This window comes from Rattus norvegicus, chromosome 1 (assembly GCF_021556685.1).
Source record: "Rattus norvegicus strain SHRSP/BbbUtx chromosome 1, alternate assembly SHRSP_T2T, whole genome shotgun sequence".
In the NCBI taxonomy this organism is placed as follows: domain Eukaryota; kingdom Metazoa; phylum Chordata; class Mammalia; order Rodentia; family Muridae; genus Rattus; species Rattus norvegicus.
Window position 1 is genome coordinate 243038208 of NC_141534.1, and position 22032 is coordinate 243060239.

Genomic DNA, 22032 nt, shown 5'->3' on the forward strand with positions numbered 1-22032 from the left:
GATGGGGCGGATCAGACGGTAACTTCAGAAGCTCCTTCGGGTACGTTCCCTTCACTTAACACTACCAAGAGGCAGATCCCCTCATACCCTGGTCTTTCACGACAGAGTAGCACATACCCCACCGCTCACAGCAGCTTCGCTCCGCTACTGGCCTCTCCCTGGGAATGTTTTCAGAATGGTTGAATCCAGAGGTGGGAGGAGGCAATGGCAGGAACTGAGGGATAGAAGTTGGGTGGAAGAGGAGGAGGAAGAAGCAGGGGAAGGGGGAAGGGAGGGGGAGGGGAGGAGGAGGAGAAAGAGGAGAAGGCGGGATGGGGGGAGGAAGGGAAGAGGGGGAGGGGAAGGGGAGGAAGGGGGAGGTGAGGAGGAGAAGGTGGGGGGGAGGAAGGGGAGAGGGGGAGGGGAAGGGAGTGAAAAGCTCTCAGGGAGAACTTTCCCTCAGGATGGAGACCCTCCAACTCCAAAGACCAGACCGAGACACCACAGGATGCAATCAGCAAGAGGATTTGGTTTATTGTCGGGATACACAGGCACAGGCACCTACGGGCGCTACAGTCACTCGGGGGACTGGCGCGCCCCACGGAACCAAGGATGGGCTTTTATAGGATTTTGGGGAGCAGAAGCAAGCATACAGAAGCAGATGCATGGTTACAGGGATATAATTGGTGGATTCTAATGTGGCAAGGGTTCAGCCCGGGGGCAAGTTTCCTAGCTACCTTCCTGAAACATAACGGCTGACTCGGCCCCCCAATGGTTCAGCCCGGGGGCAAGTTTCTTAGCTACCTTCTTGGAACATAACGACTGACTCGGCCCCCCACCAGGGTGTGGGACCTCTCCCGGGGCTTTTTTTCATTGTCAGGTGCTCAACCGAAGTCATCCTGTTGCCAGGCCTTCAACCAAACATATCTTGCTTGGCAGCCGCTGTGTACTCAGTGTTCTAACCTTTCCCTGAACCAGTCATCTTAAGTACAGCCTTGCAAAATGGCGTTACTGCTGCTAAGCTGGGGTCTTTCATTCCCCCATTTTTTTGCTAACTTAGAGTGAAATCTTTCACTCGACTTGGTCAAGAAATTTCTGTCTGGTGGGGGCTTATTCCCCCACTGACTCTAGGCCACAAAAGGGCTAGGAGGAGCCACGTAGGAGTTTTAACTTTAAGGGGTTTGGAGTGTGCTGAACTCTCTATGTCTGGGGTGTAGTGTTGTGATTAGTCAATTCCTCAGACCGGACTGTCTTGACGTGTGGTGTGTGGATCTAAGCCGAGACTCCGTCTACCTTTAGGGCGGTCGGGGTAGTCAGGAGGACGGTGTAGGGTCCTTTTCACAGTGGCTCGAGATTCTTGGTCTGGTGTCTGTGCACCCACACAGTGTCTCCAATCTGGAACGGGTGTGGCACCACCGGATGCTCAAGCTTGTCCTGGTAAGCAGTGGCCAAAGGTCTCCAGACGTCTCTCTGCACAATCTGTAGGGCCTGTAAATGGGCCCTCAGAGAAGGGCTGTCAGCAAAATCAGCAATGTTTGAATCAAAGAAATGGACAAATGGGGGTGGTGTTCTATATATTATTTTAAAAGGAGTTAGACCATGGGGGCCCGGGGTATTCCGGGCCCGATATAGAACTAGGGGAAGGAGGGCCACCCAATCCTTTGAGCCAGTTGCAAGCGTAAGTTTGGATAAAGTCTCCTTAATTGTTCTATTTATGTGTTCTACCTGACCTGAACTCTGGGGTCTATAGGCACAATGTAATTTCCAATCAATCCCCAGCAATTTGGCCACCAACTGACTTACTTGGGAGACGAAAGCGGGCCCGTTGTCCGACCCCAACGCTTGAGGCATGTCATACCTGGGAAAGATTTCCTCGAGGAGCTTTTTGGTGACCATTTTTTTAGTCTCGTGCTTTGTGGGGAAGGCTTCGACCCATCTTGAGAAGGTGTCTACAAACACTAGGAGATACTTGTATCCATATATACCTGGTTTAATTTCAGTAAAATCAATTTCCCAATGGATGTCGGGACGGTGTCCCCTAGGATGAACTCCTTGTCCAATCATGGTCCTTCTCGGGTTAACCTGAGCGCACGCTTTGTAACTCTCAGTCACCTTTTGTATCGCTTTGTCCCGATTTAAAAAACACAGATTTATCTCTTCTCGATCTAGTCATCTTTTTAAACCCCAAATGGGTTAATTTATGTAAAAAGGAGATCAATTTAAAAGTCATTTGTAGACCCACTGTTTTAGTTGAGGGTGGTAGATGGCCCCCATTTTTTTAGGAGCTCTATGTCCTCATGGGCGTAAACCCAACTGGTTTGTCCCACTGGTGGGGGCGTGGGTTGGTCTGGGCTATTTAAGGGCAAGATTTATTTGCTCATGGCCGCTTCTCGCGCCGTGGCATCGGCCAGCTGGTTTCTTCGTGCCTCTGGGTTGTGCCCTTTTTGGTGTCCTGGACAATACATAATACTCAGTCTTTTGGGCAAGAATAGGGCTTCTAAGAGGGCCAGAATTTTAGCCATATCTTTATCCTCAGATGTGAGCAGCCCCTACCTCCGGTAGATCTCCCCGTGGATGTGTGTCGTGGCAAAGGCATAACGGCTGTCTGTATATATATTTAGCCTCTTACCTTTTGTCATCTTGAGCGCCTGAGTCAAGGCGATGAGTTCAGCCCGTTGTGCGGAGGTACCAGCAGGCAGGGCTTTCGCCCAAATCACTTTGTCCTCCGTAGTGACCGCAGCTCCAGCCTTTCGCTCTCCCTCTGCCAAGAAGCTGTTGTCATCCGTGTACCATGTGTGGTCAGCATTCTGAAGAGGCTGGTCCGATAGGTCCGGCCTGGTTCCATGTACTTCTGCGAGGATTTGTAGGCAGTCATGCTGTTTTGTCTCCTCTGGTAGAGGAAGCAAGGTGGCAGGATTGAGGGCGACTACGGGTCCAAACTGAACCTGTTCTGCATCCAGTAACAAGGCTTGGTGCGAGAATTAGAGAGCCAGCGGTCTGGGGGCTGCTTTACCAAGGCCTCCACTGCGTGGGGTGCTAGGATGGTGAGTGGCTGTCCCAAAGTCAATTTTCTAGCGTCCTTGATCAGGACAGCAATAGCAGCCACCATCTTTAGGCACGGTGGCCAGCCGGAGGCCACAGGGTCCAATTTCTTAGACAGGTAGGCCACAGGGCGTTTTCAGGGTCCCAACCTTTGTGTTAGGACCCCTTTAGCATATACCCCTGTTTCTCATCGATGAACAGTTACTGAGCAAATTGTAAGGGTTTGGAACAGTCGGATGAATATCTTTTATCCTCTTGTTGACCTTTCTCAAGTCTTGTATTGGCCTATAATCTCCAGTGCCGGGTTTTTTAACAGGCAGAAGAGGCGTATTCTAAGGCGACCGGCAGGGGACTAGGATGCCTTGATCCAGAAGCCTCATAATGTGAGGCCTTATACCTTGATAAGCTTTATGTGACAGGGGGTATTGTTTTATGGAGACTGGAGTTGTAATTAAGGGGGGCTGTTGGAGCGCCAACCCCATCCCACCAGTCTCTGCCCAAGCCAGTGTCCTGTCCCGGTTCATAGGGTTAGAACTTGAAGGGGAGTTCCGTGGGGGCCAGTTATTTGGGCCCCTCCTTCCTCAAAATGAATTTGTGCTTTTAGTTTGGTGAGCAGGTCACGGCCCAGCAGAGGGTACGGGCAGTCCGGAACATGTAAGAAGGAATGGGTCACCTTACCAGTAGCCAGCTGAACCCGGCGGTCCGTAGTCCATCGGTATTGTTTCTCACCAGTAGCTCTTTGTACCCAGGCCGTCCGGTCGCTGAGTTGTCCTGAAGCTTGGGTGAGGACTGAATGCTGGGCTCCTGTGTCTACCAGGAAAGTAACCGGCTGTCCCCCAACTTTAAGCGTTACCCTGGGCTCAGGGGGGGGGCTCCTGGCCCTGACCTCCCTAATCTTTATCTAGAGCCAAGAGGGAGGTTCGTGGTCGAGGCTTTCGGGGTCCGCCAGGCTTCTTGGGGCACTCTCTGGCCCAGTGCCCTTTCTCTTTGTAATAGGCACATTGATCTTTATCCAGCTTTAGCCCCTTTCGAGCTCCCCCCTATCTCCCTTCTTTTTTTGGCCCTGAACTACGGCGGCCAAGATTTGACTCAATTTTCTCTCTTTTTAAAAATCTTTTTAGCTTTTTTAAGTAAATCCTGTAATGTATAGCCCTGCAAATTTTCTAACCTCTGTAACTTAGTCCTGATATCTGGAGCAGCCTGCCAGATGAAGGACATAGAGACACTCGTCATTTGTCCTGGGTCATCTGGGTCATAGGGAGTGTACATACGGTAGGCCTCCTTAAGTCTCTCTAGAAAGGCGGAGGGAGTTTCCCCTGTTTCCTGTAATACCTGTTTTACCTGAGCCAAATTAGTAGGGCGTCGTATAGCCCCTCGGAGACCCGCTAGAAGCAACTGGCGATAAAGGCGTAGGTGTCCCTTACCTTCAGCTGTATTAAAATCCCAGTTTGGTCCTCAGGCAGCTGGGTGGGACGCCCATCATCTCCCAGAACATGCTTTTTGGCCTCTAGGAACACTCTTTGTTTTTTTTTTTTTCTGAGGTTAAGAGGGCCTGTAAGAGCTGTTGGCAGTCATCCCAAGTAGGCTGGTGGGTAAGTAAAACAGATTCTATTAGGTCGGTGAGTGCCACCGGATCTTTGGAGAAAGAAGGGTTGTGTTGTTTCCAATTGTAAATGTCAGCTGCTGAAAACGGCCAGTATTGGGTCTGGCCACCGGTTCCCTGTCTAAGTGGGAAAGCCTGGGAGGTTGTATCTGGCATCACCTCGAGCTTATTGCGCAATCTCCCTGCGACAGGGGAGAAACCCTTATCAGACTGTGGCCTGGCAACTGATCTGGCCGGCGGCTCTGCCTCCTCCGTTTTAGCCGGGCCTGTCAGAGAGAAGATCTATGAGAGGGGAGTTTGGGTCTGCCGGGAGGACAGGTTTCTTAAGACGTGGCCGGCAGACCGGGCGGGGCCGAGGGGACAGGCTGGGGGTTGAGGGGAGGCCAATTCGGGTCCACGAAGGGTTCCGCCCGGGGGGGGGGGGGTTTAAGGCGAGACTCTCTCAAGTGATAATATAAGAAACCTGGTCAGGATGTCCGTGGACGACCCGATCTTTAACCTGTAAAATAATGATCTTATTAAATGTGCCATTCACTGGCCATCCCGCTCCGAAAGTGGGCCACTCGGATGTGCAGAGAGTCTGTCATTTTCTTTTTTTTTAACCTCGACGGACTGGTTGTGTGCCCGGTCGTGGACGTCTTTCCAATGATCAAGAGTGAGACTTAGGGGCATTGTTAGGGACTGTCCCATGTTAGTTCTAAGGAAGATTAGAACACAGAGAAAACAAACAACACCAACAGTCAAACAAACAACAGACAGGCGTGCTGCACGGCTTTGGTACCAAACTGAAAGCAAAAAGTCAGATGGAGGTGGCAAAGGTCCGGGGCCCTCTGAAAGCCAAAAATACAGACAGAGGTGCCGTTAGTCCGGATCTTTCTCCTCCCAGATTGGGCCCCGAAAAGTCGGGCCCCTAACACCCTTGGAACGTCTTCCAGGGCTGCGGGGCGAGAAGTCCGAGCTCGTCAGCTCCTTCTTCGTCCCGCCCAAATTCCAAACAACCTGGCTGAGCGCTCACAGAACAGACCTGGCTGAGCGCTCACAGAACAGACCTGGCTGAGCGCTCACAGAACAGACCTGGCTGAGCGCTCACAGAACCTGGCTGAGCGCTCACAGAACAGACAGAATAAGGCAGAACGAGACAAAATCAGACAGACAGACAGACGCCGGCCGGCTTACCTCCCAGTGGGTGGTCGGTGGTCCCTGGGTGGAGGATCTCCTTTCCCGGCCAACGCACCAAATGAAAAGCTCTCAGGGAGAACTTTCCCTCGGGATGGAGACCCTCCAACTCCAAAGACCAGACCGAGACACCACAGGATGCAATCAGCAAGAGGATTTGGTTTATTGTCGGGATACACAGGCACAGGCACCTGCGGGCGCTACAGTCACTCGGGGGACTGGCGCGCCCCACGGAACCAAGGATGGGCTTTTATAGGATTTTGGGGAGCAGAAGCAAGCATACAGAAGCAGATGCATGGTTACAGGGATATAATTGGTGGATTCTAATGTGGCAAGGGTTCAGCCCGGGGGCAAGTTTCCTAGCTACCTTCCTGAAACATAACGGCTGACTCGGCCCCCCAATGGTTCAGCCCGGGGGCAAGTTTCTTAGCTACCTTCTTGGAACATAACGACTGACTCGGCCCCCCACCAGGGTGTGGGACCTCTCCCGGGGCTTTTTTTCATTGTCAGGTGCTCAACCGAAGTCATCCTGTTGCCAGGCCTTCAACCAAACATATCTTGCTTGGCAGCCGCTGTGTACTCAGTGTTCTAACCTTTCCCTGAACCAGTCATCTTAAGTACAGCCTTGCAAAATGGCGTTACTGCTGCTAAGCTGGGGTCTTTCAGGAGGAAGGGGAGAGGGAGGTACGTATGCTTGAGGTTCCCCCTAGGCATCCTGGAGATTGCTATTACTCAGGAGCACCTGTTCTCCAGGCTTGAAGGCTAGCATCTCAAGGTAGGGGCAGTTGACTGGGTTGAAAGCGCCACCCAAGTAGCAATTTCCACAGACGGTTGCTCTGTGCTTTTGATTCTTTCCAGTTCTTCTGCAAGGCCGCAGATGCCGTTCTCACAAGCTTTCCTCTTTACTCCACTTTCTCCACCTGAAGGAGTCTTCAGGGAGGCCGGATGGGGCTTCTTCAAATCTTCTGGATCTAAGCAGCTCATCTGAGTCAATTGGATCCATGTTGTCATCCTCCACGTCATTGGCTAAGAGGATCCAGAGCTTGGCAGCAGCAGGATCCACCACAGGCTTCGCTACAGTTGTCTCCTGAGGGGCTCTGCAGAGCATGACAAATACAGAGGCGAATGCTAGCAACCAACCATTGAACTGAGAACAGAGTCCCCAATGGAGGAGTTACAGAAAGGATTGAAGGAGCTGAAGGGGTTTGCAACCCCATAAGAATGATACCAACCAACCAGAGCTCCCAGGGACTAAACCACCACCCAAAGAGTACGCATGGACTGACCCATGCATGGCTCCATTTGCATATGTAGCAGAGGATGGCTTTGTTGGGCACCAATGGGAGGAGAAGCCTTTGGTCCTACCAAGGCTCGATGCCCCAGTGTAGGCGAATGTCAGGGAGGTGGGAAGGGGTGGAGGAATGGGTGGGGGAACACCCTCATAGAAGAAGTGGGGGGTGGGATAAGGGAGTTATGGATGGAAAACTGAATGGGAAACTGGGAAAGGGGATAACGTTTGAAATGTAAATTTTAAAAAATCAAAAAAAAAAAAAAAGCCTTTATGTTGATGAAAGGCTTAAGGGGGCTAGAAGAATCCACGTCAAAGTTTGGCTTCTTGCTGGTGACCTGAACTGAGAGCCGGCTGTTATTGTGGTAGACCAGGTATTCCTGCACCCCCTCGGGGATTAAGGACCCCGCTGCAAGCTGCAACTTGTTTACTTCCACAAGGCCAGAAAGAGGGACGGGGGAAGAGCCTAGAGGCTCTCTTTACTTTCTCATTGTTAACTACAGCTCTCTACAGAAGAAAGTATCCTCCTGGCAGAAGGATTCGGGTCATCACAGCCAGAACCTCAGCACTGAGCAGAGACGTGCTCCCTGGAACTACATTGGACGCAAACTACAAAGCCGGAGTCTTCTTGTGTTTTGTTTTGTTTTGTTTTGTTTTGTTTTGTTTTGTTTTGTTTTGTTTTGTTTTGTTTTGTTTTGTTTTGTTTTGTTTCGAGACTGTGTTTCTTTGTGTAGCCCTGGCTGTCCTAGAGCTCACTCTGTAAACCCGGATTACCTGAAACACACAGAGATCCGCCTGCCTCTGTCTCCAAGCTCCGGGTTCAAAGGCATGTGCCACTGCTGCCCAGGCGAACCTGGGTTCTTTATGGGCAGACTGCAGCAGCCGGTTGCTGGTTTCCGTAAGTACTTGGCGCTTGCTGCCCAGATAACCCTTGAAGTCTATCCAGTCTTTTAGGATCTCCTCAGGCGATGACTTGTCCCAGAAAATTGCTACAATCTGGCCAGGGGCTCTGCCATTGCGGCAGTGCTGCAGGATCCAAAGGCTGCCCCTCCTAGCCTAAATACCGGCTCTGCAGACACTGGCTTCTTGTTTCCTCCGCTTAGTATTTTTATGGGATTCGTGAGTGTTTGAACAAGTGGGTCTTCCGATTCTCGTGCCTGCTCTTGGGACTCTTTTCCTCCTGCTGGGTTGCCATGCTCAATTTCAATATGATGGGTTTTGTTTTATCTTATATTTTATTTTGTCACGTTTGGTTGTCGTCTCTTAGAAGTCTTTTCATTTCTTATGAGAGTCAGAAAAGTATTGGGGGAGTGGGGTTGGAAGGAGTAGACAGAAGGACTGGAAACTACAATCAGGATAGAATGTATGAGAAAAGAATCTTTTTTATTTTTATTTTTTTTAGAATCTATTTTCAATAAAAGAAAAAATGGAAAAAAGGATTTAGAGATCAGTCTGAATAGAGGCCAATTTTACATTTTATAGTAATCACTTTCATGAGCATTTTCATATCATCCCTCCCAATTTCTTTACCTTTTAAGTAACTTAATATTGTGTAAATTATTTGGAAACTACAGATGCATTGCAGCTTGGTGACGTTAGAGCGGAGCCAAGCCTTGAAATACAGGTAGAGAAACATGTGTTATGGGACAATACTGCCCCCTACAGGTCATTAGCATGCTTTGGGCAAGACGGGCCCCACCCAACCATCGGACTGTCCTGCAGCTTGAATCAGACCTGTCCTCTGTTTTCAAAAGGGCTGGAAACAGTGACAAGGCATTTGGTCTCTGTCCACAGTCATCATCACTCATGAAGCTGGTGATCTGGAGTTAACTCCTAGAGGATGGAAAGCAGGGTGAACCATCAGAGCCCAGAAAAACCACCCTGGGTAAGACAGAAGCCAAAGGGAGCCCGATTCCAGCATACCTCACCTCTGTGCCTAGAAAAGTGCTTAGAATGGGGTCACCAGGCGGACCACTACGGATGCATTCTTAAGCTGTGCTCCTAGAGGAGATGTGCAAGCTGGATGAAGAGTGGTCTGAGGGAAGGAAGGGCCCAAAGAGAAGCCTCGCTGGACCACGAGAAGAACTAGACACCAGTCCCTACAGTCAAGTTTTTCCCCATCTCATTCCAACTTGACTCATCCCCATCTTCTTAACTTAGGCCTCATTTTTCTTTTCTTATTTCTCTGTCCTATTTCCTATGTCCCATTCTGCAGGAGTAAAGCAAGCAAGGTTCCCAAAGCAAGGCTCCCAAAGGAGTCAGGCTGTTCTATGAATCAGTTTGGCAATTCTGGTAACAAAACCCATGAAGGCCCATAGCATGGTCTCTAGAGGATTGGTAGAGCCTGCTAAGCACCATCTCTGCGGTTGGTGAATGTGGGACTGGGAGAGGTGACATTCATATGGTGACTCTGCCCAACAGTTGCTGATGATGGCAAGGTGAATGGTGGCATGAGTAGATGTCACTTAGATGCTTCCAGACCAAATGGGACTGACCGATCTTATGAGATGATGTTTTGCTGAGAAGGGAAGCGGTGTCTTGCTGGAGGCTGCCTGGTGAAAGGGAATGTGACGTTTCACTGGAGTGGACACTTGGGAGGACATGTGATGTTTGGAAAACATGTAAGGACAACCCAACAATCAGTGAATGGCGGATGCTCTGACACTGCTTAGCCTTGCTTTCTTCTCATCTTTACTTGTGGCAACTTCGTAGAGAAAAGAGGACCAAAGAACTTCTTGCTGGTTGGAGGAGCCTCACAGTTTCTGTGCTGTTACTGCTGATTCGTGTTTGGTGTTTTGCTAGTGGACTGGACCGCAGACAACAGAGATTGGAATCTCCCTAAAGAACTACTTCTAAACAGGTCCACGTCCCCCTTGTCCTCTTAGCCATCTTCCTCCCCTATCTTTGGTCAGTGGGCTATAAGAGAAGTTGAAGCATTTAAGAACCCTTATTAAAGTGGGTTTTGAAAAATATAAGTCCACACCCCCCACTCAGCACGGCCCTTGTCTGGATTCTCACTCCATCTCACAATGTCCAACCTCCCAATCCCTTTATCTGGAGTGACCTTCTGATGCTGTACCTGTCTGGCCTTTTCTGGACCCCTTATTTCTTCTGTACCTCAAGCAAGTTATCAATTGTTTAGTTCATTAATGTCTTATCATAATTGGGATTGCTTTTGTTAATTTGGCTGTTTGCTGTAGGGTCTTAGACTAGGGAGTGAGCATTGTCAAGGCAAGGACTTAGTCTACCTTTTGTGTCACTATCTCCTGCCCTCTGACTAGTATATGCCATACAGAAGAGTCCTTACATTGAACATGGACTGCTAACATATGACCTTTGGTCTACCAAGAACAGGTTCCTATTGCCTGAATGGTTGGTGACCACTTGGTGAATGAATGAATGTTCTGAAATTTGAGTTCCTACCACTAGGAGCAACAGAAAGTTATAGTGATTTGTGTGCTGTTAGAATTTGCCCTTGTTTTTCCCTTGATCTCTTTTTATTCTAAATTGTTCTCAGACAGACCACTGAAATTCTCTAACTACAAATTTTCTTTCATAAAGACATTCTTCTCTATTAAAACAGACAATCCGGGTCAGTTAAATGCAGATTTTTAAAGGCAACATTTCTCCAAGACAATTTAGTAAAACAGTAAAATTTATTTGCTTTGGGTTTCACTGAACCATAATTTAGACACATGAAACATTCCCCACTTTAATGCATAATTTCATGAGATGTGGTGTTTCCATGACAACACAAAGGCCTTTCTTGCTCTTCTGTCATTGGCTCCCTAGAGCCTGCTCTCTCAGGCAGCTACTGACTTCCCAGCTATCACACAGGTTTGTTTCCTCTACAGCTCTCCGTTTCAGCATTCTGCCCGAGATCTTGGGTGTCTCTTTGCTTTCCCTCAGCAGTGTTTCTACAATGGACCCATATTGCCAATTCTCAGATAATTGCTACCCCTTTGTACCCTTAGATGGAAGGGAGCTCAGGCTTTCTCAAGCTCCTCCAAAGACAGGGGTCTTCTTTGGAGGTGAGCGAGAAAGCTTGAAAGCACCAGAAGGTGGTACTGCATCCTGACTGAAGGGCCAGCCTTGTTGGCAGGACCAGTTCATAGCCAGCACTGTATTTGCCCACTAAGCAAGCTTGGGTACCAATTGGCATAACTTGTCCGGCCTTCTCAGTTCAGCTGGGATGAGCAGGCTGCTTGACTTGAAGCTGCCTGAGGGACACATTGGTCAAGAATGTGAAATGTTACTGTCTCCATAGGTGCCAGCAGCACTGGACTTTAGGTACCATGGAGGAACTGCTCCTCCAACGTTCTTCTTTCTTTCCTTCCCACTTCCTCTTCAACCATTTGTTCAACTCAGACTCTCTGTCACCAGATGGTTATGCCTTGGAAAGGAAAAGGAAAAGCTTGGACCATGGAGTCCATTTGTTTCTGAAAATTAATTAACAGTTAATTTATGTATATTGGTTTGGTTTTCACTGGGGAAGGTGCATATGCCCATGTATGGAGGCCAGAGGAAAACCCCAGGGGTCCTTCACTGATAGCTAACACTGAGCTTGTGTTTTTGAGACAGTCTCTCACAAGCATGCGGCTCACCCGATTAGGGTAGCCTGGCTGGCCAGTGAGCCCCAGGGATCTGCCTGTCTCCACTTCCCCAGCCATGGAATTACAAGTCCACATCACCATGTCTGTCTCTCATGAGGTTTGAACAGAGGCCTTCCACTTGCATGGCACACATTTTATTAACCCAGATGACAGAGTTATTTTCTTGACGCTAGGATAAAATATCCTGACAAGATCAACTGTGCTGGCTAGCTTTGTGTCAACTTGACACAAGCTAGGGCCATTTGGGAAGAGTACTCTCATTTGAGAAAATGCCTTCATAAGATATGCCTGTGATCGAGTCTGTAGGGCATTTTCTTGATTAATGGTTGATGTGGGAGGGTCCAGCCCATTGCAGTCAGGGCTGACCTCTGAGCAGGTGGTCCTGGATGGGCATGAGAAAGCAGGCTGAGCAAGCCATGGAGAGCAAGCCAGTAAACACTGTTCCTCTCTGGCCTCTGCATCAGTTCCTGCCTCCAGGTTCCTGCTCTGAATTCCCTCAGTGATGGGGTATAGCCTTCAAGTTGTAAGGGGAAATAACTCTTTCCTCCCCAAGTAGCTTTTAGCCATGGGTTTTACCATAGCAAAGAAACCCTAACTAAGACAAACAATGTAGCAGAAATTTCAGGTATTTTGGCCAACAGTTCCAGAGTGATATGGTCCATCATGGTGAGGAAGACAGGGTAGCAAGCAGAGAAGGCACAGCGGTAGGAGTAGGAAGCCGGTCACAGTATTTGCACATACAGGCTGCAGAACATAAGCAAAAGGTGAGGCTTGGGTATAAAATCTCAAGCCTACCCCTGTTAACCACTTCCTTGAAAGGGGTTTTATCTCACACAGGGTGTGCAGCTCTCCCAAATATCATCTGGGAACCAAATATTCAGACAAGTGACTGTGACATTCAAACCACAGCACTAGCTATCCCCCTACTGAGGAGAGTAATTCAAACTAGGCTTTCCTGCAGGGTCTCTTTTAATGCCTATCTCCTTCTCTGATAAATAGTTCAGAACTTTTTAGCATATTCTTATTGCCCATTTGCATACTGTGCTTAGGGGGAAGTGAAGGCAATGTCTCTTAGCAGTAGACCTTAGCATGGAGCCTATGTCCACTGACGTTTAGCAGCACATTGATCACAGTGTGGATGCAAAACAGTTCTCATGTCCAGTGGAATCAAATTTTATTCTGGAGCCCAACCGCAGTGAGCTCAGCCTGGAAACACCGGTTCTGCCTTCCCCACATACCATGTTCCGGTGCAGAAATGGTTACATGAAATCTATTATAGTAACAGGGCAAGAAAGCTATACTCAAGGCATTCGTTCTTTTATGGCCACAAATATGATAATGTCATTATTGGTCTTTGGAGTAGTAGAAGGTCCAAGTAGGGGTCTAGACTGTCTATTCCAAAAGAATTTGCCTAATAGTTACAAGGATTGGTTTTAGATCAAACACAGAGGTGGACCATGGATGGCTATTTAAAAAGACTAGAGACAAGATTGTTTAGGTCGGGATCTGCAACATTCCAGCTCTCCCCAATCACCAGACATTTGGCTAGTCAGCCTTGTAGGATTTTTAACATTGTAGCACCTCCCCACGCCCCCATCCCAGCCTCCACCCTCAGCCTGCGGGAATTTAGGATCAGGAAGGAATGGACTAGCTCCTCAGAACAGGTTGAGTTCAGAAAGTCAGAGGCTTCCAGGGAGATTTAATTAGCTTAGCACTGGGTGGCTTCTCTTTCTACTTAATTAAAGAGATTAACCTCATTCAATGAAGAAATGGTTTATTTTGGCTCACAGTTCTATTGGCTCAACTTTGAAGAGACGGGTTCCAGTCTCACTGATTCCAGTCTCATTGCAGGCCAGATGACAGGAGTTTGGTCACCTGGTGTCTATCTGCAGGCAAGAAGCAAAGAGAGATAAATGGTGGTGGCCAGGCACTCCTTTTTCCTTTAGGTGTAGATTCCAGCTCATAAAATTGTGTCACCAACGGGCTGGAGAGATGGCTCAGCCATTAAAGGCTAGGCTCACAACCAAAAATATAAAATTGTGTCACCAACATTTCAGGCCGGTTTTTTAAACTCAGCCCAACCCAGAAAGTCCTTCACAGATATGCCCAAAGGCTTATCTGTCAGTTGATTGCAGATTTTATCAGCTAACATCAACAAGTCCATCCCTTGTCAACTTGCCACCCAGAGATACCACTTTTATAGCCACAACCTTCCACCTTTATTTAAATGAGCTCATAACAAAAAAAACGCACTCAACCCAACTTCAACCCATGGTCTTTAACAGTTCCACCGGAGTTCAAAAGTGTAAGTGCAGAGCTCTTCAGAGACTGGGGTAATTAACTGGGAGTCCTGTGGCATCAGGAAGAGAGTTACACCCTTGCAGCCTACAATGGCACAGAGCACACATGCCTATTCCGAAAGGGGGAATGAGGAAATAGCAAGGGAAGATCAGACCGAAGCCAGACTGAAGCCCAGAGGGTAGACACCAAGCTCTGTGTTTGGCATCTGAGGTTTGTGAGGAGTCACCCAGGATCCACACCCATCCATCTCTGCTGCCTGCGGCACATCTAGCCTGTCCCTGGGACTGACTCCACTTAAATCATGCAGCTATCTTGGCAGACATCTTACCGTCCTGGCATCTCCAACATCCTGGGAGCTCCACTCCAACCTTGGCTTTACCTTCCATGAAGTGGAGTGACCTCAGAGCCTCTTTCCAGGAGTCCAACCGTGCCTTAGCCAGCTTCTGGAACTTTGGCGAAAGCTTCGTTCTTGCGTTTTCATGCCTATAAAACCAGAACCACATGGACGATGCTGCCAAGTTCTGCTGCCAGCTTAAGATGTAGCCTTGTCCCCTTTGACCACACTTATATCAGTCCCTGTCTGACTCCCAGGGTGACCTAGGGACATACTTTTGTAGGCAATTGTTAGGCCCTTTCATTTCATGCAGGTTCACAGTTGGAGTGTGCAGGGAACTTCTCCTATTGTCCCAGTGCAGAGCACAAGCTTTCTCTTTAATGGGAGGGGGAGGGGGGCGAATCTCTTTTGAACAATGACAGTCACTTTCCCTGCATCTTCCTTGTCTGATTAACAGGTTAATTTTCTTATTCAGCTAACGAGCACATAGTAACGAAACGCCTTTCATATCTGGATGCTATGAATAGATTCCTTTACCATCTTAAAGAAGCTAAGACAGGTGGTTGCATATGAATGATTAATTTATTCATGTGAAGGGCTCCATAACTAGAAAAGGTTAATTTAAACAAAGCCACATCACAATCATTTTTGTTTATGAACAATTTTTTTTTCTAAGCAACAAAATGACTGCCTACAGAGAACATAACTAAAATAATGGTGAATGTTGATTGAATTGAGCAAAGGAAGCAGCATGCTGGTTTTACAGATGTGACTCTTAGCTGTGTTTAAATGCTCGTAATGAAACCTACAATTGGTGTAATGGTTTCTCTCCTGAGTCGCACAAATGTTTTCCGACCCCTTTGTCTTGAATTTCCTGCCTGGTAATTATCTTCTTGAGAGAAGGGCACAGTAAATAATAAATCTGTACTGAAGAGTTTATTTTAAAAAGTTCACGAGCTATCTATTTTTAGTAAATCTGAAATCTGCAGGAAAATCAGAGGCACTAAACTGATTAAGGAAACTGGGGACAACATATTTAGGGAGCAGAGCCATGCTGGCCTTGAAGACATTAGGCTCCTCTTCAAGCTCTGCTTCCCTGAAGGTAAGCATGATTGGCCCACAATTATGGTGAATCCTGAGTCGGGTAGCCAGGCAGGACAGCCTGGAGCTGTTTCTTTTCATAAAGAACTCAGGCGGCAGGGAGCACAGTAGGAATAGACTCTGAGAATAGACTCCCAGGAGACATCTTCAGTGAGACAGCTGTTTATTGGGGAGGTGGGGGACAAAGACTATTTAATCTTTGGGGAGTGAGTAGGGGCTATCCTGGGATGAGTGCACACCATTGGCTGGGACTAGGGTGCTTGGGATGCCTCATTAGCATAAGGCGGAATTCCAGGTGCTGCTGGACATGATCTTATAAGGGAGAAGAAATTTAACTTGGCTACTGGGCTACTTGACCTCCTCTGGTGGAGCAAAGGTGAGGGCGCAGGTCTACATGTGCCGGGTCATAAAAACCAGGGCAAGGAGAGGAGTAATCCTACTTCTGCCGATCTGAGGATGAAACTTCTGGAGTTTGAACACACTTCAGCCTCACTCTTGCTCTGGGACCTGGTACTCGGGTCCCGTGGCTCCTGTTCCCATGATCTATCTTTCTTTCTTTCTTTCTTTCTTTCTTTCTTTCTTTCTTTCTTTCTTTCTTTCTTTCTTTCTTTCTTTCTTTCTTCTTTCCTTTTTTTGAAATAGGATTCTTTTTATTTGCATTTCAAATGTTATTCCCTTTCCCGGTTTCCCCGGACATAAGCCCCCTATCCCATTCCCCTCCCCTTCTTCTATAAGGGTGCTCTCCTCCCCATCCACCCCCTCCTTCTCACCTCCCCCCTTCCCCGACATTCCCCTGCACTGGGGGTCCAGCCTTGGCAGGACCAAGGGCTTCTCCTTCCATTGGTGCCCAGCAAGGCCATCCTCTGCTACATATGCAGCTGGAGCCATGGGTCTGTCCACGTATAGTCTTTGGGTAGTGGAGCTCTTGTTGGTTGGCATTATTGTTCTTATGGGGTTGCAAGTCCCTTCAGCTCTTTCAATCCTTTCTCTTAATTCTTCCAAAGGGGGTCCCTTTCTCAGTTCAGTGCTTTGCTGCTAGCATTCGCCACTGTATTTGACATGCTTCCTCTGGCTGTGCCTCTCAGGAGACATCTATATCTGGCTCCTGTCAGCATGCACTTCTTAACTTCATCAATCTTATCTAGTTTTGGTGACTGTACATATATGGAATGTATACCTATGTGAGGCAGCCGCTGAATGGCCGTTCCATTCAGACTGAAGAGTCTCCGTTCCAAACTTTGCCTCCATATCCCCTCCTATGAATATTTTTGTTCTCCCTTTTAAGAAGGAGTGAAGCATCCCCACTTTGGTTGTCCTTCTTCTTGAACTTCCTGTGGTCTGTGGATTGTATCTTGGGTAATTTGAGCTTTGGGGCTAATATCCACTTATCAGTGAGTGAATACCATGTGTGTTGTTTTGTGATTGGGTTAGCTCACTCAGGATGGTATTTTCTAGTTCATTCCATTTTCCTATGAATTTCATGAAGTCATTGTTTTTGATAGCTGAGTATTCCACTGTGTAGATGTACCACATTTTCTGTATCCATTCCTCTGTTGAAGGGCATCTGGGTTCTTTCTAGCTTCTGGCTATTATAAATAAGGCTGCTATGAACATAGTAAAGCATGTGTCTTTGTTATATGTTGGAGTATCTTTTGGGTATATGCCCAGGAGAGGTATAGCTGGGTCCTCAGGTAGTGTAATTTCCAATTTTCTGAGGAACCTTCAGACTGATTTCCAGTGTAGTTTCCCATGGTCTTTCTGCCTCTGTCTCCTGAGTGCAGGAGTTACAGATTTGAACTAGCATTCCAGATCCTGATGTTTCTTTCCATAAAGATTTTGTTTTTCATATCAAATTTTTTCTTTGCTCTCCTGCTCTCCCAGCTTGCATTCATCTCTCTCCCATATGCTTCTTTCTTCCTCTATTGTCTTCTTTTACTTACTTGACTCCCTCAAATAATTCCCTGTAAAATTACCTCCTGTCTACATCCTCTTTAGACCATGTACCTCACAAATGCAGGGACAGTTGTACTTTGAGCACTGGCTACCACGTCTTGTGAGACTTAGTTTCCAAGGAGAAAAGGCCGCGTGTGAGTTAAAGAGTCTACCAGTCTGAGGACATGAATAGAGTTATTGTGAACACACATAACAATTACATTAAACCAGTCTGCTTTCATAGTGGAAAGAAAGAAAATTTATATCTCCATGTTTTTAAGATAAAAGAGGAACTCAGTGAAATTCAAGATTTTTTATTTGTTTGTTTGTCATTTTTCTTTGTTTGGGAAACAAGGTCTCACTTTGTGGCCCCAGTTGGGTTCAAACTTGCTACATTGACCAGATTAGTCTTGAATTCACAAAGTTTCGCCTACCTCTATCTCCAAAATGCTGGGTTTAAAAGTTTGTATTAGCATACCTGGCTCTTTTTTTTTTAATAACAAGCATTTATTTTTATTCAATATGTTAAAAGATGGCCTATCAAACACAAAAAATACTAGAATGCATGAGTATTAGAAAATATTAACATTGTTGTACAGCATTTCCTATTTTCTTTTTTATTATTTTCATTTTTCATTTTTTTGACATTTTTCTCTTTTATTGAATTTTTTTAACTTACATTTCAGAGTTATCCCCTTTCCCAGCTTTCCCTCCAGAAACCCACTATCTCCCCCTGCTTCTATGAGGGTGCTCCCTTAACCACCCATTCCCACCTCCCCACCTTGACAGTTTCTTACACTAGGGCATTGAGCCTTGACAAGACTTCAAGGGCTTCTCCTCCCATTGATGCCCTACAAAGCCATCCTCTGCTACATATGAGGCTGGAGTCATAGGTCCATCCCTGTGAACTCTTGGGATGGTGGTTTAGTCCCTGGGAGCTCTGGTTGGTTGATATTATTGTTTTTCTTATGGGGTTGCAAACCCTTTCAGCTCCTTTCCTATTGGAGACCCTGTTCTCAGTTCAATGGTTGGCTTCGAACATCTACCTCTGTTTTTGTCAAGCTCTCACTTTGCCTCTCAGGAGACAGCTATATCAGGCTCCTGTCAGTCAGCACTTCTTGGCATTAGCAATAGTGACTGGGTTTGGTGGCTGTATATGGGATGGATCCCCAGGTGGAGCAGTCTCTGGATGGCCTTTCCTTCAGTCTCTGCTCCACACTTTGTCTCCATATGTCCTCCTGTGAGTATTTTTGTTCCCCCTTCTAAGAAGGACTGAAGCATCCACACTTTGGTCTTCCTTCTTCTTGAGCTTCATATGATCTGTGAATTGGATCTTGGGTATTCTGAGCTTTTTATCAGTAAGTGCATACCATATGTGTTCTTTTGTGATTGGGTTACCTCACTCAGGATATTTTCTAGTTTCATCCCCATTTGCCTATGAATTTCATGAAGTCATTGTTTTTGATAGCTGAGTAGTACTCCACTGCGTAGATGTACCACATTTTCTGTATCCATTCCTCTGTTGAAGGACATCTGGGTTCTTTCCAGTTTCTGGTTATTGCAACTAAGACTGTTATGAACATAGTAGAGCATGTGTCTTTGTTATATGTTAAAGCATCTTTTGGGTATATGCCCAGGAGTGTTATATCTGGGTCCTCAGGTAGTACCATGTCCAATTTTCTGAGGAACCACCAGACTGAGCCATACCCGGCTCCTTAAAACAACTAGATTGTTAGCTGTGCTGTGTCTTTAATGACCCCCAAATCTCTTTGCCTACCTATCCCTGCAAGTGACCCTGAGACCCAAGACATTAAGACCTCCAACACTTCCTTCTCTCTAATCTTTTCTTTTCGATGTTGTTATTGTCATAGACTTAAGGACAGCTCTCTCAGCCTAGACTACACACCAACCCCACAAATAGAGCACCTATAGTAACAAATTTTATTTTTTCATTTTACGTTGGCGAAAAATAGTATATATGTGGCTACAGGTTGAGCATCTCCCATCAAACAAAACAAATATCAGAAAAGCTCCAGAGTACAAAACTTTCTGAACATTGACATGATGCCACAGGCAGAGAATTCTACAACTGACCTTATGTGATGGGCTTAATCATAATGCAAGAAAACTAAAACGCTGTATAAAATCCTATTCAGACTATCTATACAAAGTGTTTAAACACACATGAATTTATTCTTGGCATGAATCCCATCCTCACAATACTCATTCTCTACATGTAAAGACCCCAAGATAAGAAAAAGATCAAAATAGAAAACATTTCTTGTTCAAGCACTCCTGCTAATGGCTCCTCCTGCATGTAACGGTTAGACTCTCACTTGTCTGTCTGACATGAACCTATTTGTACCTGTATTCTGAGTTCTGAGTGGTTTCTTCTAGGTTTCTTTGAATTAAAGCCACTTGGCACAGGACTTCCACTGAGCACAGGCCAAGTGACTCTCTCTTCAGGTGGCTTCTTTACCCTGGACAGAGTACTTTTCATGTTCTGACAGACGTTTTCTGTCTCAGATGCTTGTCATATTGGAGCAAACCATTCCATAAATATCTGTCTTAGGGTTTTACTGCTGTGAACAGGCACCATGACCAAGGAAACTCTTATAAGGACAACATTTAAATGGGGCTGGCTTACAAGTTCAGAGGTTCAGTCCATTACCATCAAGGCGGGAGCATGGCAGCATCCAGGCAGGCATGGCGCAGGAGGTGCTGAGAGTTCTACATCTTCATCTGAAGGCTGCTAGCAGAATACTGGGTTCTAGGCAGCTAGGAGGAGGGTCTTATAGCCCACACCCACAGTGACACACATACTCCAACGAGGCTACACCTCCAAATAGTGCCACTCCCTGGACCAAGTGTATGCAAACCATCACAGTGTCTATCCTTATGTTCTGTTTGACACACCCGCCATAGTGTCGGTCATGATAGTAAAACAATTCATATTCTTTTCTGTTATTGAACTTCCTGCTAAGAGCTGTCTTCTTTAGCCTTGAACCTTCAAACTATCTTTAAATTCCTCTGGGGAATCTTAAACTTCAAGCACACTTCCCTTTTTGTCAATTCTCATTCCCCAAGTTAGGGATACAGAAATCTTTTTACATCATACTTACATTTTTCTTTCAAAAATGAACACTCACAGGTCCCTGGAAGTGCTCACCACGTTACCTGTAAGGTGCACGATAAGATTAAACACCCCATACCTGTGAACTCTTTTAACAAGGACGGTTCAGCTTTAAAACACCTGGTGTTCACAATCCTCACCAAAACTCCACAGCCGTTCTATGTGTGTTTATTGATCATTATTACTTTCTCTTTAAAGAACTATGTATTCATTTCACATGCCCATTGAGTGTGTTGTTTGACTTTGGGGTATTTAATGGGGTTTTGTGCAGTGTTTTATATATTCTAGATATTAACCCCTTTCCTGGCGTGTAGCTGTAAGGACTGTCTCCCATCCTGTAGGCTGTCTGTTCACCCTGCTGATAGTATTCCTTTGTTGTGTAATCTCATCTGTGGGTTCCTGGGACTGCTGCATGTACTTTCAGGATTGTATGCAGGATGTGTTATCTATACCTGTGTCCTGAACTGTTTCCCTATATATCTTCCTTCAGCCATTTCAACGAATCCAGTTATAAGGTCTTTAAACTTTAAGTTAAACATGGTTTTTATGTAGGCTGAGAAGTGTGGACTCAATCTCATTCCCCTGCAGGCAGAAGACAGCCAGTTTTCCCAGCACTCTTTGTTGAGAATGCTGCCCCCCATGTTTTTTGATACTTTTGTCAAAAATTGGGTGTCCATGCTCCCAGTCACGATAACCTCAAAAGATAAAATATGTAGAAAAAAGAACTAAGCAAGGAAGTGAAGGACTTCAACAGTGAAAGCTTTCAGCCCTGAAGAAAGAGATAGAGAAAGATACTAGAAAATTAAAATACATGCTCATGGGTCAGTAGATTTAACATTGTCAAAATGACCATTTTACCAAAAGCTATTTACATATTCAATGCAATCACAGTCAAAATTCTTCAAAGAAACAGGAAAAATTCATATGCAACCACAGAAGACCCCAGATAACCAAAACAATCTCAGATTGTCCAGCAGATCTCAGAATTTGTTTCAGCAGAAAGAACAATGCTAAAAGTATCCCCAGTCCCAGACCTTAAGATATATTACAAAGATATAGTAATAAAAACAGCATGGCATGACACTACAAGAGGACATGTAGACCAAAGGAACAGGTACATGTAACTTCAGCCATTTGATATTTGACAAGAATGCCAAAAACATTAGCTGGAGAAAAGAAAGTATCTTCCACAAATGGTCCTGGAGAGATTAGATGTCCACATGCAGGAATCTATCACACAAAAACTAACTCTAAATCTAATGTGAAATCTGAAATTGCTGGGAGAAAACAAAACAGCACCCTACATGATAAAGGTTTAGGAAAGGACTTTCTGAATAGGCCTCCATTTTCTGAAAGCCAGCAACTCAGAGTTGAAAAAGAAAAAGAAAAAAAAGAAACAAAAAATGACCCCCAAAAATGGGCCTGGGAACTGAACAAAGAGTTCTCAAAAGATGAGAATAATGGTTAAGAAGTAAATGCAAGTCAAAACAACGCTGAGTTTTCATCTGACACCGCTCCACATGGCAAAAG

General features: G+C 46.2%; 2 long non-coding RNA genes and 1 pseudogene across 4 annotated transcripts; all 3 read right to left on the minus strand.

Moving 5' to 3' along the window:
- Nucleotides 1–1086: 1086 nt before the first annotated feature.
- On the minus strand, nucleotides 1087–4547 carry LOC148007891 (uncharacterized). 2 transcript variants are annotated; one of them, XR_015648151.1, is made up of 2 exons: nucleotides 4446–4547; nucleotides 1087–1492 (listed from the first exon to the last, which is right to left on the minus strand). It is a non-coding gene; the product is annotated as an uncharacterized LOC148007891 (long non-coding RNA). The 2 variants fall into 2 exon arrangements; XR_015648152.1 differs by lacking the exon at nucleotides 4446–4547 and adding an exon at nucleotides 2609–2998.
- Nucleotides 4548–6506: 1959 nt separating this feature from the next.
- Ciapin1-ps1 (cytokine induced apoptosis inhibitor 1, pseudogene 1) lies at nucleotides 6507–11443 on the minus strand (annotated as a pseudogene).
- Nucleotides 11444–13458: 2015 nt separating this feature from the next.
- Nucleotides 13459–20121, minus strand: LOC147997099 (uncharacterized). 2 transcript variants are annotated; one of them, XR_015655444.1, is made up of 3 exons: nucleotides 20041–20121; nucleotides 14331–14485; nucleotides 13459–13587 (listed from the first exon to the last, which is right to left on the minus strand). It is a non-coding gene; the product is annotated as an uncharacterized LOC147997099 (long non-coding RNA). The 2 variants fall into 2 exon arrangements; XR_015655443.1 differs by having other exon boundaries at nucleotides 20017–20115.
- Nucleotides 20122–22032: the final 1911 nt, after the last annotated feature.